A 20665-nucleotide genomic window follows, 5' to 3' on the forward strand; every position below is an offset into this window, starting at 1 on the left:
CTGGGGCCGCGCTCGGGACCGCCGCTGCATTCCGCTCACAAGAAAGACCATTGTCTCACAACAAGCAGAGTCTAATCATTGTAGTAAACAGGTGCAGCCTCCCTCCACGGGGGTTATATTTGGATCATGGCAACTCAACATTTTGGCAAGTGGGCAAAAGTTCCAAACTTCATAATTAGTAGAAATAGAATTGATGTAAAAGAGCCGACAAAACAGAAGAAAAGTCACATTTGCCTTTGTGGTTAATTTACTAGTTTGCTACTTCTGTAACTTTAAATCGCACTTCCAACTCTGAACAGTCCACATGTACATATATTCTACATAAGCAGTTGTGTCACTGTGTACATACATTGCGGACCCTGAGTTACATCCTGTATTATACTCCAGGGCTGCACTCACTATTCTCCTGGTGGAGTCACTGTGTACATACATTACTTATCCTATACTGATCCTGAGTTACATCCTGTATTATACTCCAGAGCTGCACTCATTATTCTGCTGGTGGAGTCACTGTGTACATACATTACTTATCCTGTACTGATCCTGAGTTACATCCTATATTATACTCCAGAGCTGCACTCACTATTCTGCTGCTGGAGTCACTGTGTATATACATTACTTATCCTGTACTGCTCCTGAGTTACATCCTGTATTATACTCCAGAGCTGCACTCACTATTCTGCTGGGGGAGTCACTGTGTACATATATTACTTACCCTGTACTGATCCTGAGTTACATCCTGTGTTATACTCCAGTGCTGCACTCACTATTCTGCCGGTGGGATCACTATGGACATACATTACTTATCCTGTATTCATCCTGAGCAAAATAGTGAGTGCAGTTCTGGAGTATAATACAGGATGTAACTCAGGATCAGTACAGGATAAGTAATGTATGTATACAGTGACTCCCCCAGCAGAATAGTGAGTGCAGCTCTGGAGTATAATACAGGATGTGAATCAGGATCAGTACAGGATAAGTAATGTATGTACACAGTGACTCCACCAGCAGAATAGTGAGTACAGCTCTGCAATATAATACAGCATGTAACTCAGGAGCAGTACAGGATAAGTAATGTATGTACACAGTGATTCCACCAGCAGAATAGTGAGTGCAGCTCTGGAGTATAATACACGATGTAACTCAGGATCAGTACAGGATAAGTAATGTATGTACACAGTGACTCCACCAGCAGAATAGTGAGTGCAGCTCTGGAGTATAATACAGGATAAGTAATGTATGTACCTTATGACTCCACCAGCAGCAGAATAGTTGGTGCAGCTCATGTCGTTCTTCATATGGTCCTGATTTCACCAGTGAGACTGAATAGGCGTCATCTTATTGCTATGGGAAGGGTCACCAGTCAGTATTATCCAATTAAAATCTTGACATTGTAATCTTCCTACTGACAAGGGGCCCCACATACAATGGATTTAGCAGTGGCATCACAGAATGTGTAGCGGTTAATTACTGGTGCTGTTACTTGGAGACAAGGGGATGACTTTGGTTCTATATCGGATAATCTGTTAGAATAATTCTTGGTTGGAATCGTCCCAAGTGATGAGTTATCATCTTGTGATTGACAAGCTTAAAGACTGTGGCATTAGCAAGTGGTTCAGAAATAGTCTTCTCTCCTCACCTCTTTCTGTGTCAGTGTGCCGTCTCAAGTCAGGAGTCATGAAAGAGAGCGGCTTTCTGTCACAGGATATGGTGTGGAAGTACAATTTAGTGGAGACGGGAATAAATGAATAGCATGACGGCTGCAGTTACTTCCCGCACCAACACCCTCATTTTTCACCTAAGACACGGTAGATATTAGCCGAAGAAGTGTTTGTTCCTGATTATTGCCCTGTGTAAACATGCCAAGCGACTATCTGACTATTGCATCTACAATGCTGACATAACATTCTCCTCTCTTAGAATGGTTGGCCACCTTTGGGCTGGCATCAGTACCCGGCAAACCCAGGCAAGTGCTGGGCCCACTGAGCCTGGGGCGCCCCGTCAGGGCTAAAATCAATGTGATCCTCAGTCTTTGAAATCAATCTTGTCCACATTTCTAAGACATGAATACAATTGACTATGACATCAGCATTACAGGAAGCCGATAGCTTTGTGTTCCAATGTCAAGGAAGCGAATGGACGAGCAGGGCCTATAAATTACTAAGGGAGAACATGGAGACCTATAAATTACTAAGATGGTAGATTGGGTTTATAAATTGCTAAGGGGACCCACAGGAACTCTGGCACCCAAGAGCCCATGCAGAACTGTAGTCAGTACTGTACCACCTTATATAGAATAATTACAAGACAGTAAGTGCATGAAATTTGGGCAATTTACAAACATACTGTCATTTAAGAGTTTTGTGCTGTTCCTTTGATTTATGAAGACCTCGCCCTTTGTTACATTCAACCTCTAAATGACTACTGATGAAAGGGCCTGTGATGTGATCCCACCCATTAGCACCTCTCCCTCTGTGTCTGCCCTTGTTTCCTTCCCTGATGTAGGTTTGGAAGGACACTGGACATTGTTAAAGATAATAGACCTTTTGTACGGTGATAGCTACTGTATATGAAATACAATTACCCTTATATATAAAGAAGATAACAGTGGCTGAATCTGTAATATAGCCCCACCTACTTTGTGCCATTTATAAGACTGGTGTCATTTTGTGTGGCAGAGGAGCCTTTGGGTCCCCACATATAATAAGGCCAAGTGAGACTACTACCTATCCACTCGCTATTGCAAGTCCTATCTAGACTATTTCTGAAATTGTATGTCTCGATCACAAAGTTTTAAAACTGCTTTGTATGACTGGTTGGTTGTTCCTCATGGGTGGGGTCATGTGATGCCACAGTGGCTTAAATAGTTGCAAAATGCAGCCACTATAGTCAATTGCATCATGGCAAATTCCAAAATTGAATGTCTCTGCCATAAAGTTTGCAAAATGCTTTGTATGATTAGTTGGTTGTTCCTCATGGGTGGAGTCATGTGATGTCACTGCAGTTTTATTAAGACATTTCCTAAATCTAAATTATAGTAACATAGTATGCTAGGCTGAAAAAAGACAAATGTCCATCCAATTCAGCCTGTTTCCACCTGCCTTGTTGATCCAGTGGGTAGAAGCCAATTTACCCTGATCCCGGGAGAAAAAATTCCTTCCCGACTCCATAATGGCAGTCAAAATACCCTTCTGATTATTTAATGTCTGTATCCTGTAATGTCGTACTGCTCTAAAAAGACTTCTGTTGGCTTTAGATCCCCTTTGAGTCTTGGGTGAAGGATGTTTTCAGCAGCTCTACATAATTATAAGACAACTGCATTTTGCTGTTGGTTGTCTGATCCCTCCTTATTCTTGTGCAAGCAGGACATTTTAGGTTGTTGTGCTGAGGTTTTTCAGAATTCCTCAATTGACCAATACGGTCCCTACATGATCTATTATAGGATCCTTTTTGCCTTTTTTGGTCACCGCGTATGATGTATACATTTGAAGCGCTATTCTTCTTTTCACGTTTTATATAGAGATAATGACCACCTGAATTCTGGATTTGGCTCCTCTGCAGAGTTGATGAAGCACATTTTAAAGAAAACTTGTCATTTTTTGAGTGGCTTTAAAAAAATTCATCCACAACAGATTGTACAGTTAAATTTCCATTAATTTTCAGGTGCAAAATCTTTTTTTTCCACAGCAGCTTGGACGGTCAGACAGCTGTGTCTCATTAGCATATTCATGAAATTCTGGTGCAAACTCGGCAGTTTTGCTGTTCACCTGCAAACCAGACAATTCCTTTGGTATCGTTACATAAGAACAGATTGATGTGTCTAATTTTAGCTTCCGAGTTCTACGTAAACCTGAACTGCACTAACATGGAGCTGTCATCTACAAATAGATTAGGCAACCACCATGTTGGCTGATTCGGCATAAGGATGATATTAGGCTCTGCCATGCAAATAATTCCTAACACCTTCACAGCATAACTTGATGAAGTGCAAAGTTGCTATGGAGTCCTATTAAAGGAAATCTGTCACCTACAATCAGCATCCTAAACCAATCCTGACCAGTAACTCCAATCCCCCCAAAATCTGCATTTATGTATGGTCAAACTAATCAGCTGTACACCGTCTGATGGGCAGTTTACCTGTTGGACTGTCCAAGGCTGTCTCCACCTCCATCAGTGCAGAACACACCCCTTAGCTAATGATTGACACCCCCAGCTCATTACATATACATTGAGCTGCACTTCTGGAATTGGTGTATTTGTGTGACATCAGTAAGCCCTGTGGTCACTGTGCATGTGCCAATTCCAGGAGAGTGGCACAAGTGCAGTTCGTGAAGCTGAAGACTTCACTCAGGGGCAAGGGACATGGAGTTCAAGCGTTGCTGCCTCCAGATCATTTGATCTCCTCCAGACTGCCCTATTTCAAAGACCCCATTTACACTGAAAAATGATCGCTCAAAAATCACTCAAACGACAGTTTGAGTGACAGTTTTGAGCGATCATCTTTGCATAGTCTATAGTAGCTAATTAGCTCCTAAAGAGCTATACAGGTGCAGCTAGACACCACGGTGATCACTATGAGAACAATACTGCTGTTTTGCATAAGCAAACAGCTGCATTGTTCTCCGAGCTTACAGCTTGCGTCCCGCTGTGAACTACCAGAGGGACATGAGCTGAAAGAATCTTATTAGCGCTGATAAGAGTTCATCGCTCAGTTCTAGAAAACTAGAATTGAGTGAAGAACGAATAGTGCACAAAAACTGCATGATTTCCGTGCATTTAGACGCAACGGTTATAACTCAAAAGATGGAAGCAGATTTTGAGTGATAATCGTTGTGTCTAAATGGGCCTTAAAGGCTTTTTTACGCAGGCAAATGAAAATTTGATCAGCAAAAAACTGACCAATTTTACTGCAAGTGTATGTGTAAGGGGCTTCCCTTAGGGAATAAAATCTTACTATGGAGATGAACTGTAAGATGCACCAAAAATTGCTACATATTATCACATGCAGCAAAATTTGCGCCAAATTTTGGAACAGCAGAACTGAGAGTGCCCATTGGGAACTGAAGTATACTCTCTGTTGTCGTAAGGAAACTGTCAGACAAAGTATCTGCATTGGTTTTCTCATGACCTTGAGAGGTTGCACCTTGAGTACTTGCAACCTCTTGAGGTCATGGGATAACCAATGTGGATACTTTGTCTGATTGTCTCTTTCAAGCAATAGAAAATATACTTCAGTTCCCAATGAGCATGATCAGTTCTGCTCAGATTTCCAGGCAGCTCCAGATTTGCAAAAACAGATGCATATGCCATGCCTAGGGATATATTTGTTTGCAATCTGCCTTGATTGGTTGTGATGCATGCTGTGATATAATGCATAGAATGTAGAGTGAGCTAAAACACATTGGTGTAAAACCAAAGTTATGACTCAATAAAAGCATGTTACCAGTTACATGTGGCCTGAGCAACACAAAACTAGTGTTAAATTCCTGGGAATCTAAAAAAATTGTTACCTAGTGTTATCAGTAGAGTATCAGTGGAGGGCAGTAAGTCAGTTTTATTACTCTGATACTTTGGTCTAAGACTTGGTGGCATTACCTTCTTCTGGATCAACCATAGCTTGTAAATTCATAAGGTTGGCTGTATAGAATTTTCCCCTCCAGTAATGGAAATTTTAATTACTTGTACATTTAACATGACAATTTTCTTTTAGCTTCTTGTAGGAAATACTTCAAAAACATTTCACTTTTCCTGCATATTGTCCTTTAGTTCTTAAGTAAAAAAAAAAGTTAAAGTAACTTTTTTTTCCGCGGCAGTTCCAGCTGAGGTCGGTAATTGAAAGAAAGTTCTTTATGTTTAAGTGAAAATCATTAAGTGAAGTGACCTTCTGGCTGAAAGAGCGGCTTGTGTAACTATGGGATTTATACCAAAAATAAAACTGGGTTTCTATTCCTGTTCGAGCGGCTCCAGACAGGAGAGTTTTTGAAATATTCACTTTTTTTGATGTTTTATTTCTCCATTATCCTTTCACCTCTTGATCCCCCTTTTCTTAGGTGGCTTTTATTCAATACCTGATTGGAATGAAAAGACGTTGAGCAGGCACTTGAGCGCCTAATGTAATGCTGTGGATTTTTGATTTCCCAGTTAAACAAATGGAAGGTCTTATTCTGAGTCAGAGTAATTCCACTTATGACATGAAGTCACAATGACACCAGAGGGGGCTTACATTGAAAAAGGGGTTCTGTTGAAACATTATAATGCCCCATAACCCAACCTTCCACCCCTATTTTGTGGTATTCACACCTTTGTGAACATTCCTGGTTACTGTTCCATCGTAGCAGTAGAAAAACTGAAATAACAGAGTGCTAGATGTGTCACATAACAAACATCCACAGCACCGAACGGACCTCATCGACTATAATCACATTGGTTGTATTTCTGCAATTTTATGGAAATAAATAGTGCCACATGATGGAATTGCCTACTATTGCTGAGTGAACTTTTGAAAAGTTCGGTATGAACGGTTTGCCTAATTTCGGCAAAAAGTTAAATTTAGTACAAATTAGTTTGAATTGAACCAGAACTTCACCAATACCCAATTGGGACAACAATACCATGAAGGGGCATCCTTACTATGTGTGAGCATTAATGGGCATCCTTACTATGTGGGGGCACTAATAGGGCATTATTACTGTGTGGAAGCAGTAAGAGGGCATCCTTACTGTCTAGAAGGCACTAGTTGTTCATTCTTACTATGTGGAAGGCACTAATGGGGCATACTTACTGTGTGTGAGGCACTAATGGGCATCCTTAGTGTGTGGGAAGTAATAATGGGCATTATTACCATGTAGGAGGCATTAAGGAGGTATCCTTACTATGTGCAGTTGTGATGTGACCTTTTTGCTGGTTACCTACCTTCTTACTGTAGTATCTGTGCAAGGGGAGCTACTATATGAGTGGGATCCTCTTGAACTTTAAAGGGGTGGTCCAGTTGCAAACTAATAATGTCCTATTCTCAGTGTAAATCATCAATAGCAGATTGGCAGGGGTCCATTACTAGGGACAGCCACTCATCAGCTATTCTCTGGGCCACTTGACTCATGGACTGAACTGATTTCTGCAGAAAGCAGACAGCTCCATTTCCACTGCTGTGGCCTAGTTTGGTATTGCAAGCTAAGTTCCAACTAAAGTAAATGAGAACTTAGCCTGCAATACCAAGTCTGGCCACTACAGAGGGAATGGAGCTGTCTGCTTCCTGCAGAAATCGTCTCCGTGCATGATAGTACCAGCATGGTAAACAGCTAATGGATTGGTATCCCAAGCGACGGACCTTTGATAATGTACTATGGATGACCTATCTTGGGGTTAGACTATCATTAGTTCATACTCGAACAACTTCTTTAATTACTTAATGCCATATGACATAAGTTAACATCCTGGTTGGCTGGTACTTGCCACAACAGGGCGTAAATGTATGTCCTGTGCCTGGCACATGCTCAGAAGCTGAGCCTGTTCTATCTGCAGCCATAGCTGGCTGTGACTGACAGCTGCCCTCCTGCTACAACAACGGGGATCAGTGAGAACATTGATCCCCGTTGCTAAACCTTATATATTGTGATCAATGTTGATTGCAGCATGTAAAAGGTTCACAGAGTGAGCATGTTCCCTTTATGACGTCATCAGCCTACAGCTATGTCATTGCGGTGGACCGATTAGTTGGCAAAATAGTTAAAAATAAAACAGGCAAGAAAATAGTGGTTAAAAAACCTTTTTTGCCCACCCTTCCCTCTTAAAAAAAAATTAAATAAAAAATTAAGCATGTTTGGTATCATTACTTCCATAAAGACATGTACAATAAATTGAACAGATTATTTACTCTGTACAGCAAAAAAATATTAAAAAATGAACATTAAAAACTGAGCCAAAATGCTTATTTTGTTCATTCCACTTGCAATAAAAGTGAACCCCTAAATTGTATCAATAAAACTACGGCTCATCACACAAAAAACAAGCCCTCACAGAGCTCCGTGGTTGGAAAAATTAAAAAGTTATGGGGCTTTAAATGCAGCGGTACAAAGAAAAATAATAATTTTTAAAAACAAGGTTTTTATAGTGCAAAAGTGGAAAAACCTAAAAAAAATAATTTTGGTATTACAGTGATCACACTTATATCATAGGAAAAACTTATTGTGTCCTTTTATGCTGCATGATTCATGCTTAAGAAAAAGCGCAGAAAACAATTGCAGAATTGATGTGCTTTTTTTCTCACTGCCCTCCCAACAACTGTAATAAAAGTTATACAGTACATTATATGTACCCAAATGAAAACTACAACTCGCCACACTAAAAACAAGCCCTCATACGGCCATGTCTACGGAGGAATAAGAAAGTTATGGCTTTTGAAGAGTGGAGATGAAAATAACCCAAAAAATGTTGTGTCCTTAAGAGGTTCATCCCTCCTCACCTCTCTGTGGCCCCATAGCAGATATAGAGGTCTTCTTGGCCCCTAATCGTCCTTCTGTCAGTCTAAAACCCCATTTACACGCAAAGATGATCACTCAAAATTCATCAGAAACTTGGCAGTTTTGAGCGATCATTTTGCATTAGCTACTAGTGGGCTAAATCAGCCCATTAGTAGCTAACTAGCTTCATTTGCATGTATTTAGAGAGCAGTGGGTGGTCTGTTCTCTAAATACATCACTATAGTTCTCCGGAGGGACAGTAGCTGAAAGAATGTTATCAGCGCTGCCCGCTGAGAGCTCAGAGTGCGGTCCGTCTTATCAGGGAGGACGGATTTTAAGCTAAGCTGAACTCAGTGCTGGGCTAAAAGTGCATGATGGGCACACATTTACAGGCAACGGCTATCGCTCAAAAGATGGCTTTTGAACGGATTTTGAGCGAGGATCGCTGTGTGTAAAAGGGCCTTAAGTCTTTGGTATTCTTCCTTCAAGGAGTTTGTTACTTTTCTGTCTTTATTGCTGTAAATTGATAATTACAACATTTCCCTCAAATCTTTGTGCAGGAACAGCAAATAACAGCTTCATTGTTTGCGGCTTCATCGCGAACAGCTCCCATATTAACGAGAAGAACAAATATCCTTCTGTTAGAATATTCATCCCGTTGCCTTCATTTCCCACTTTATAGAAAAAAACAGCTTTTTGTTTAACTCAGCATTTCAAAAGTGCCAACTCGCAAAATAAATAAACTCCGTCTGCCTTAAGCTTTCTTGGCAGATCGACTATTTGTACATTAAGGAAACTACGTTGTATTCAGATAGACGAGAACAACCCGTTTCGGTATTGATGCAGGTGATTGTAGTACAATAGGTGACACCTCCGATAGCGCTGGATATGATGTTCCTGTAATCCGGTAGAGACTGATTAGATACGAGATGCTTAATCACATCAAGTTGCATCGCCCTAGTCTGAAGACATTGTGTCAGTTACTATTGTGTTACATATCCTACAATAGATGCAGGCTCGTGCAGTACAATAACTGCTACGGACGTGCTACATGTCTGGGGCTGGAACTGTATTTAAAGGGACATTAGCTGCAATATCACACATAGCCTGTGAACCAGATGGATGATCTTTTGAGCTTTTTTGGAAATCCCCTTTAAGATCATGTTTTTTCACTTGCTCCTCTTCAGATATATTCAGAGCCAGAATGACATACTGTATCTTGGGTCCACCAAATAAAAAATACTACGGCCATAGAGAGCAATTGCATTTACGACCCAATGGGGAGATGCTCTTGGACATAGGCTCAGAGCTTACGCCCTTAATCCTGCAGATCATTGCACCTCAGTAACAGATGGTGGCACCCCTGTAAGGGGTTTAGAAGTAGTGGAAATGCTGCATAATTTCCTTGCAAATTCTGCAGCATTTCCACATCCAAAATAGAGTCAAAATCAGATGCCTAACCACAAATGATTTCTGAAGATACTGCGCTCCCCTCGCCTCAGAAGTCTTCGTGCAGTCAGCACTTCCTTCACCAGGCACTTGGTGGCCTCTTGTGAGTGTAGCTTCAAGTGTTGGGTTGTTTGCACACAAGCCAACTGTATGAATTGGCTCCTTTACATGAACGATGGGATCTAGAACCTATCTTGTATTGGGGAGGAGGAGTCTCTCAGGCTGTTCTGCCCCCTAATCTGACTAATCTAAGTCAAGAGAAGGGCAGAACAGTGAGCAGACAAGCAGCCTTACCACACCCCAGCCCTTCATATTATGTGGGGACTTAATGGTTAATCGGCCACATAAGGGGATGCAGGTACTATTAAGGGTATGAGCTGTGCCACGAAGGGAAAGGGTGAGCACAGGCTGTCCGTCTACTACTCTGCCCTCTTGTTGACTCTAATAGAGGAGAGCAGAACAGCCTTTAATGAAGAGCCGCATCTTTTTGGTGAGCGGATTGAAATGATTCACCCCAACAAGAAGGGAGGAGACTTCCCATCCTTAGATTTCTTCTCCCATATCCACAGACTTCTATGGGCAGCATGTGACAACTGGCAATGGGCAGCAAGTTGGAAGTGAAACCCATAATCGTCAGCACTTTAGAATGGCTTTTCAGCACAGAAACATCATTTTAGGTAAAATAAAAAGTGTTTTTCATTTTTGCAAGTTATCATATTGGCTATCATAGTAGCATAATTAATCAATTTCGTAAGTCCTGTCCCTATCTCAGTCAAGCGCAGCCCTGTCTAACACTCTAACGTGATCTAGGAGTGCATCTAAGTACTATTGAGTTGTTTTTAAGACAATTTTAAGGAGGGAGAAGAAAAGGATGAAGAAAAGGAAAAGGTAAAGGGAAGAGGAAGAAGGAAAACAAAAAGGAAAAGGAAAAAGAAAATGAAGAAGAAGAGAAGGAAATGAATAGGAAGAGTAAGAAGAGGAATATGAATAAAAGGAGGAAGAAGAGGATGAAGAAAAGAAGTAAAGGAAAAGGGTAGAGGAAAAAGAAGAGAAGGAAAACGAATAGGAAGAGTAAAAAGACGAATATGAATAAAAGGAGGAAGAAAAGGAAGGGAAAGAGGAGGCGAGCTTAATGGATTTGGCTGAGACAAACAGCCTGAGGTTTGGGCTTGCACCGAACTGAACTTTTAGCAAAATTTGACCCGAAATAGAGCTCTACTGCTTTAGTTCGCTCCGCACGTGATGCATCAGTAAGCTTTTGAACTAGAGAAACCATTAATGAAGAAGATAAAGAAGGAATGGAAAATTATGAAGAATAGGAAAAGGGAAAACAAATATGAAGAAGAAGAAGAAGAAAAAGTGAGAGGGAAAAGAAAAGAAAATGAAAAGGCAGAAAAGGAAGAGGAAGAAGATGAAGCCATTTTAGTGGGTTTGGCTGAGATGATCCACACTAACCGAACATTTAGTACAATTCAATCCGAAGAAAAAGGATTCTATCGTTTCAGCTCCCCAGCACTAGATGTAACAATAAGCTATGACATGTAGGCGAACTTAAGAAAAAAGAGGAAACTCAATACAAGCACATGGTCTGGGAATGAATACTAATTCCCTTCAGTTTGGAGTATGTGTGTGTGTGTGGATGGGTGGGGGGGAGGTTTGCACCACAGGTATAGAGAGTCTTATAGGCCATGCAGCTCCCTAGGATGTAGCTATGCAAATCAGTAAAGGAATAATTCATCCATGGCCCCCCTATTCAGAATAAGCTACCCTATGGATGCAGATCTGACCTTTTAGTAGGTCTTGCAACATAATTAGGTGTGTAAGCATTTCCCTGCTCATGCCAATCCAACATGACCACACCTGTTAAAGGGTCAGATACTGACTTAAAGGAGATGTCCCGCGCCGAAACGGGTTTTTTTTTTTTTAAACCCCCCCCCCGTTCGGCGCGAGACAACCCCGATGCAGGGGTTAAAAAAACCACCCGCACAGCGCTTACCTGAATCCCGGCGGTCCGGTGACTTCAATACTTACCGCTGAAGATGGCCGCCGGGATCTTCTACCTTCGTGGACCGCAGCTCTTCTGTGCGGTCCACTGCCGATTCCAGCCTCCTGATTGGCTGGAATCGGCACGTGACGGGGCGGAGCTACACGGAGCCGCTCTCTGGCACGAGCGGCTCCATAGACGAAAGCAGAAGACCCGGACTGCGCAAGCGCGGCTAATTTGGCCATCGGAGGGCGAAAATTAGTCGGCTCCATGGAAACGAGGACGCCAGCAACGGAGCAGGTAAGTATAAAACTTTTTATAACTTCTGTATGGCTCATAATTAATGCACAATGTACATTACAAAGTGCATTATTATGGCCATACAGAAGTGTATAGACCCACTTGCTGCCTCGGGACAACCCCTTTAAATGCAAGCTGCCTTCCAGTAGGTGGCACTGTGGAGGATTATTCCATCACTCATTGAAATGTTGACCTAGTTGCGGGGTCTTAGCGTGTGGTGTAAGATGCAGGAATGTTCTTACTGATGTTTCATGTACGGGCCCCTCAGGCCCCGGACTGCACACAGTAAAGAAATGTTGCCTGGTGCGTTTCTTTAAATGAGTTGTACAGGACTAGAAAAGTGTGACAGAACAGCGCCACTCCTGCTGTGTGTGGTATTGCTATTCATCCCCAATCATTTCAATGGAGTTGAGCTGTAATACCAGACACAACCTGAGGAAAGGCATGGTGCTCTTTCTGGAAGAATGCAGCCATGTTTAATACAAACCCCTTTAATTAAAGGAGCATTCTGAGCACTTAGCCCCTTCCCTCTCCTGAATCCTAAGAACAATGTAGTTATGATTTAACTTTTTATGCTAATGAACTTGTCACTTGCAACGATTTGACGAGGCGGCATCTGTTTAAGAGCTAATAGTAGATGTTTACCATCAGAAATCAATTTGCAAGTTTTGTTTTCACGTCTCCTGTCACGAATTTTCAATTATCTCCGGCTTATTTTACTTACGTTTTTTTTTTAAATTTTACTTTAAATATCTAATTTTCGTAAATGTTCCTTTCCAGGCCATATGTCAGCAGATTTCCGTAGAACGCATTAGCATAACAAAGTAAAAGACATGTGCGCATAAGATGCATGCGATCTGCAGAAAAGTCACCGAGTTCTAATACGGAAGCTCTTCTTGTGTCCGCACACTGGGGTTTTTTGATACTTTGGCGACATTACTTGTCCTTTAGCCCTATGCTTATTGGACGGACGCAGAGTTCTGGCTGTTCTTACATGGACGAGTTTGATTTTTTTTTTCATAGGTTTTTAATGCGTTTTTCTAACTTTCATGCATGATTGGCATCCATTTTTCATGTATGTTAAAAAAATTTGCATAGTTGTTTTTTCATGTGGTCCCCATAGTAACATGTGTTAGAAATGGACTGCATGCACATGGCACGCATGTGTGATCTGTTTTTTTATTTTTATTTTTTTAAAACTCTGTGGCAAGTTAGGGTCACTCATCTGCAGATCGCTGACCTCTCATACATGAAAGTGGCGCACCACACGTGTAGAAATGCTCCAGAGACATGGATTCGCTTTAGTTCTGGCTCCTGCCAGCCTTTATTTCACAACAAACAGCATACAAACACAGTCCATGTGTAATCCTGGGTTCACCACCCACTGGGTCACCGTCACTACCTCGCCCGGGGTGTCTAGAGGGCGTCTTCCTCCGTCAGACCTGTGACTGACCCAAAACTGGTCCGCACGGATCAGGCTCCCAGTTCCTGATGCGGCCTCTCTACGGCTTCCACTGGACCACACTGGACCACACTGGACCCCAAGCTTTCAGCCCTTCAAGCTCACCTGAGCTGTAACTTCCCCCTTGCTTCTGGCAGGAACTGGCTTTTATGCAACCAATTCCTGCCACTCCCATCAGGTGTTAATCCTATCTCTTCAGAAGTCCTGTCTGCAGCCCTCTACAGGCCCTTCTGTGTACTGCACTACTACAGCTCCCATGGGAAATAATAGAACACGGAAAATGGGACACAGCGATTTGTCAAACTCAGACTGTCAGGGCGGATTCAGACGAACGCATTTGCGGAGGCGTTTCGCACGTTAAGATCTCACCCACATAACGCAACAAAGCGATGCCTTCGATTTTAATAGATTTTTTTAGACAAACGTGTTTTTTTTGCGCAAAATCTTCATTCGCGTGGAATAGAATGGCAATTAAATGGCCAATTAGGACCAGCCGTCTGCTCTTTTCCTCCGTTGTCTTGCAGGGTAACTGACTCCTCCCTTTTTTTGAGCAGCCATAGAAGTCTGGGGCAGCTTTCTGCATAACGAGGACAATGATTGAGCAGAACCGACTATTCACGGATGAAGATATTGCACAGAAAAAAGCACGCACATCCGAACGAATCTATTAAAACCGATGGCATCGCTTTGTCGCGTTCTACGGGTGAGATTTTCACGTGTTGAGACGCCTCTGCAAATGCATTCGTCTGAATCCGCCTGAAGTGAAAAATCGCATGTGTGAGTTAACCCTTTCATAGAAATGGGTCCTCCTCCAGTGCGAGCTCCGTCCATCTCAGATAATCAGCCCAAATGCTAATTTCCTCCTTACAACTTCACATATTGCTGTGTAATAAAATATCTACCCGTATGCGCCATTGTTTTAAATGCTCTGCTTTATCCGAGACGAGTGGTTGAAATTTGATTTCAGATAAAATCAGTTTTCCACGTGGCAATTGTAAGTAAACAGGAATATACACAAGAGGAAGGAGCGGCAGAGCCTTGACTTTCTCACACCGGGACGCCAAAATGGACGCAGCCAAGATTTAGAAGCTAATTTCCTGGCATTGGAGGGGGGGGGGGGGGGGTCTGATTTTAATGCTGAGTTTTATTGCAGAAGGAAACAGGAAGGAGCTCGGTGAAATTACCACCGGCCCGAGCGTCCTCTGACCCTTTGTACTTCTGCGCGGCGCTGCAATGTAAAAGGCTTTGGCAGAATAATCATTTGTGTCCTAACGAGCATCAAATTAAGGGATAAAGCCTCTCGCTCACTTACCTTCGCCGCGCCATGATATACACTAATTGCCAGCCTCCCTATTATTACTAGTATTTTTGTAAAGATCAAATGGGCACACTGGTAATTTTCATTAATCTCATGCAGGGAAGCTAATTAAAATTTCCATTATTAACCGTCCATTTTCTGGCTCCTTCCTTTGTTCCGTATCAGAGCAGGATGTTAATATTAATTAAGCTATTATTGTGTTACTGCCCTATTAAATAGAGCGCAAATTATTGTAACCTACTGGACGCAACTGTTTACAGACGCCGAGGTGAAGAAGACGCACATTCCTGTGGGTTTCATCGGCGCCTCCTCCTCAGTACAATGGTGACCTCAGAAGGGTTAATTCATTGAACTCAACTATATCAGAGGGACCGTGACCGTAGCACGCGGTTAATTCCAGCGGACAAGTATGAGCTTAAAGGGTTATCCAGGGTTAGAAAAAAAGGGTGACTTTCTTCCAAACACAGCACCACCCCTATCCGTGGGTTGTGTCTGGTATTGCAACTGCCATTCGCTTCAATGGAGCTGAGCTGCCCATACTATTAACTAGTTAACCCCTTAAAGACCAGGCTGTTTTGTAACTAAAGGACTGGACACTTTTTAGGGATTTTACCCATGTGGTGGTTTTACTGCCCTATTTTTTTCCTTCAGTTAACAAAATTAATTTTGTAGCGTTTTTTTCCTGTGACATATAGGGTGATTTTTTAAATATCTTTTTGACAGCTTTTTATTTTTTTTTAGTTTTATTAGGGATAAAAGGCTAAAAAAAAATATTTTTTTACATTTATAGTTTTTTTTTTTAGTAAATTTACACAAAAATAAAGTATGAGAATGGGTTCCTCATTTTGTTTTGATATATAATATGTATGATTTTGGATTACATTGCGCATAAGGCAACAATTTTGGTTGGTGCCGGTTTTGGGTCATTTTCGTTTTTATGTATATATTTCTATTTCATTCTGTAATTGTTCTTTACATCCCCTGTAGTGACAATAGTGACTAGCAGAGCTGATCGGGGTCTCCTGGGACCCTGCAGCTCTGCTGTAACAGGGGATCCCGGTGGTCACATGATCGTTGTGTCGCTTAGTGGAAGTTATACTTCAACTTTCACTTCGTAGTACATAATGCTTATTAAGCACTATGTACCTGGGAAAGGAGAAGGTAGAAGGGGTTAAAAACGGCCTCTACCTTCTCCTCCGGGTTATCACCTGTGACTAACAGCTGAGGACTGAAACCGACTCCTGCTTGATTGCAGCAGTAGAGGCTTTAATCCTGCTGCATATTTCTGCTATCAGCCAGGATTAAAGCCCAGGACCAAGCACAGCATATTTACAGCGCTTGGTCCTAAAGGGGTTAATACTAGTTAATAATAGGGCGGCACCTATCTTCCCGCAGTTTTTTCTTTCAAGCTTCTGCGCACTAGTGCAGCGTGTGAAATGCTTGAGGAAAAAAAAGAAACAGTTCATGCGCAACAACACTCTGCAGCATAGTGATGTCACAATACAGGGATAATAAACACAGTGGTGTCACAATACAGGGGTAATAAACACAGTGATGTCACAATACACGGGTAATAAACACAGAGATGTCACAATGCAGGGGTAATAAACACAGTGATGTCACAATACAGGGGTAATAAACATAGTGATGTCACAATACAGGGGTAATAAACACAGTGATGTCACAATACAGGGGTAATAAACACAGTGATGTCACAATACAGGGGTAATAAACACAGTGATGTCACAATACAGGGGTAATACATGCAGTGATGTCACAATACAAGGATAATACACACAGTGATGTCACAATACAGGGATAATATACACAGCTGTCACAATACAGGGGTAATAAACACAGTAATGTCACAATACAGGGGTAATACAAAGCTCTTCATGTTCATGGTGGCATCACATAGCAATGAAACCATGTAACAATGTGACACACCGGGATGAGGCAGACACAATGTCACAGAACGGGAACATAATGCATTAAAAACAATAACACAAATGGAAGTTATTTAATGTCATATGTTGGGCAATCATCTGGAAAATCTACATATAGTTATCATTTCCTTCCCCTCTCCTGTCCTGCCACTTCACTACAATGTGTCATTGTGTGTACCAGCCATGCGTTTAGTCCTCAGGAGTGTCAGGACAGGATACAGTTCTTGCATCACCTCAGCTGTGAGGAGTATTGGGTCTGTACAGGTTTAAGCTTCTTCTGGACCTACGAGAATGTTCCCATTCACTGACAGCCAGCTGTGATCTTCACAGTAAGGCTGCCTGTCCACGGAGATTGCGCCATGGGATACCGCCACCGGAGGGGCTGGAGCCGGCAGACGGATCTCTGCTGTCAGCCTATCTGACAGACAGGCTGATCGTGGAGAATCGCGGCAAATTGCAGCATGCTGTGATTTGCCGCCCTCTCCGCTCGTGGACAGAGCGGTTGCGCTCTCCATAGCAACGATATGGAGAGCGTTCACTGCGTTCCCCGCAGCCGGATTATCGCCGCAGGGAACGCAATTCAAATCCGCCCGTGGACAGACAGCCTAAGGACGAACTGAACCCATTTCCACACACATACTTTATTTTGGACACATAAATATCAGTGTTGAATAAATCGGAACGGTAGAGTTCTGTTTTTGGTCGAACCTGAACCCAACTTTTAGCAAAGTTCAACCCGAAAGAATGGTTCAGTTCGCTTAATGCGAGTCCTGAACACTGGGGTATAACACTGTCTAGGAGCCATGCATGCCCCTCAGGGGGCTTTTATGGCTCTTAGACAGTGCTATACACCAGTTTTAGGGGTTTTGGTGAACTTCCAGTTCCATCTGAACTAATTTGGACCAAGCCAAACTTTTTGCAAAAGTTAAGCAAACCAGCCGAACTGAACTTTTCAAATGTTCGCTCACCACTAATAGATATACTTCTATCTGCATCTACATCCACCTGACAACCCCTCCTCTTACTATATCGTCACCCTCTGGGTCCCTTTTTGGCAGAACTGCAGAACTTTATGGCAAGCACCTTGGGTGTAATATGCGCTGCAGGATGACAGACGCGGCAACATCTTTATTACATTGTCACTCATCGTCTCGGATGATATTAATAAATGACAAACACTCTGATAAGTTTAATACTGGATTCGGGAAACATGCAAATGACCTGAATAATTTACTACACAATATACGAAAACTCACTGCTTGTTTCATAAGACGAGTAAAACCAGTAATCGGCCGCAGTCGTAATTTTACCTTTCATCTCTCAAAAAGCAAAACAACTCTTAAATTGAAATGTAATGGAAGCAGGTAGATTTCTTACCGGTGGATCGTCACAGTCCATAGAGTTTAACAAACTTTACTGCTTTCAATGTAAAGGGATTTTCCGGGACTAAACTATCGAGGACCTTTTTTCAGAATAGTTCATCATAGTTGATTGGCGTTGGTCCATTACCCAGAATCCCACTGATCAGCTAATTGAAGTGAAGGTGGCACTTAGGTGAGTCACTTCAGTCCATTATGCCATAGTGCTTGGTATTGCAGCTCTGTTGCATTCAATTGAATAGGACTGAGCTGCTCATAGGCCACGTGACTGATGACATCTCAGGCCTGAGAAGAGTCCGCAGCTCTCACTCAAGTGCTACAGCCTATTTAACGGAGACAATAAATGCTTAAGTAGCAATTGCCTTATACTCTTTAAAATGTTAAATCCCATTAGGGTAACCCCTTTCCACATGCGCTATAAAGAACATATAGATTTTGAAGTGGGTGGGGTCACCCACTCAGGACCCCACTATGAACCATAGTGGAGGCCTTCTAACAATTATGGGCTCTCACTCTAGTGGAGGTGGTCTGTCCATCTGAATGGCTATATGGCTGCATGTAATACTACATTTCACCTGTAGTGGCCGCTGCAGTGAAAATGAGTAGCCAATGGTAAACATTGGAGCTTGATTCATGGCAATCTATTGATCACCACTGTGGTCTCATACTGAAGAGATTATATTAAGACAACCCCTTTAATTCTCTTCCTACTAATTGGCTCTCGTGTAAGAAGACTGATGTGAGGGATGACCATCATCTGTACAGTGCAGCAAAATATGATGCCACTATATAAGCCCCAGGAAATAACTAGAATAAGAGCTCTGTGTCAGCTGGACCCATCTAGCACCCAGTATCATGGGCCGGCCAGCCCTTATAGGAATGCACGGGGTAATGACTTGAGGTCGCTCTTGGATTCTTCATTCGTTGTAGATGATTTTTTTCTCGTTTCTTGTTCACGGATCATTGAGTTTGATATAGAAGGATTTACGGTGTAAGGCCGAGGAATTAGCAAGGTCTCAGGAGCTGATGCGCTATGACTCCTTAAGGCACTAGTGTAAACTTCTGATTAGCAGAGAAGGTTTATGGCGGATCGGAGCTCTCATGGTTGTCCTTCAAGTCATGACTTTAGATGGGACTACGTAATCCTCCCGCCGTGCATTTTATATCTTATATCCATTTCTCCAGCACTGTTGGCCTTTTACAGGGCATCTATACTCTATGTCCTGGTATATACAGTATGTTACCTTTCATAATATACATATTAATGGTAATAATACTATATTAAGTCTAAAATTTTGATTTGGATCTGATATCTCCCTCATGTTACGGTATTATCATTCACGTCTTACGTCTTATAGGCGGAATTATCTGATGTTACTAAGAGCTCTGGGCAACGAGCATAGAAGGGTACCATCTTGGTATTCCTAGACAGGTTGTTTTTATCATTTCCACTTGCATAATACTGCAACACATATCCCATATAGTACCAACATATAGTGCTGAAATTATATCCAATGTCTAAATAATACTCCCTATAAAGATCACATACTTCCATATAGTGTCAAGGTAATACTGCCCTGAACCACCCATATATTACAAACATAAAGTGCCCAAATACTGCCATATAGTAGCAGGGTAATACTGCCATGCAAAACCCATATACAGTAGCACCAACATACAGTGCTTGCTCAAATAATATCAGTTGTCTAAATAGTACTGCCTAAAAGCCCACATACTGCAATATAGTCTAAAGCTAATGCTGCCATACACAACCCATTCAGTACCAACATATAATGGTAAAATGATACATTGTTTCTAAATAATATGCCCTAAAAAGCACACATACTGTCATATGGTGCCAAGGTAATACTGCCACATACATCTCATCTAGTACCAATACAGTGCTAAAATGATACATAGTTTCTAAATAATGCACCCTAAAAAGCACACATACTGCTGTGTAGTGAATGTCAATGTAATACTGCCATACGCAAAGCATACTGTACCAACATATAGTGCTGAAATGATATCCAGTGTCTACGTAATACTCACTTAAAGCCCTCATACTGCCATAAAGAGCTATGGTAATACTGTCATACATAATCCACATAAAACCAAAATATAATGCCCAAATGATGTCCCATGTCTAAATAATACTCTGTTGAGGAGCACCTGCACTTATAGCGCTATATGGGGCGTCTTCAGCTGCTGGGAGGAACCGATAGCGGCCAATGGAGCCCGAGAGCTGCAGACTGAAAGGGCAGCTACTCTTTGAAGAACACAAATAATACTAGGTAGCAGATTCACATATAATAGGTCCAATGGTTTCACATATGTATCCACAAAGTCCATATTAGTGGTATGTCCA

At 41.9% G+C, this 20665-nt stretch overlaps 1 protein-coding gene across 2 annotated transcripts in view; it reads left to right on the top strand.

Annotated features, from left to right (window-relative positions):
* The window catches only part of DIAPH2 (diaphanous related formin 2), a 1247874-nt gene that overhangs the window by 211174 nt on the left and 1016035 nt on the right, over positions 1-20665 (top strand). The gene's annotated exons all lie outside the window — the stretch shown is intronic.

This window comes from Eleutherodactylus coqui, chromosome 10, assembly GCF_035609145.1.
Source record: "Eleutherodactylus coqui strain aEleCoq1 chromosome 10, aEleCoq1.hap1, whole genome shotgun sequence".
Taxonomy (NCBI): Eukaryota; Metazoa; Chordata; class Amphibia; order Anura; family Eleutherodactylidae; genus Eleutherodactylus; species Eleutherodactylus coqui.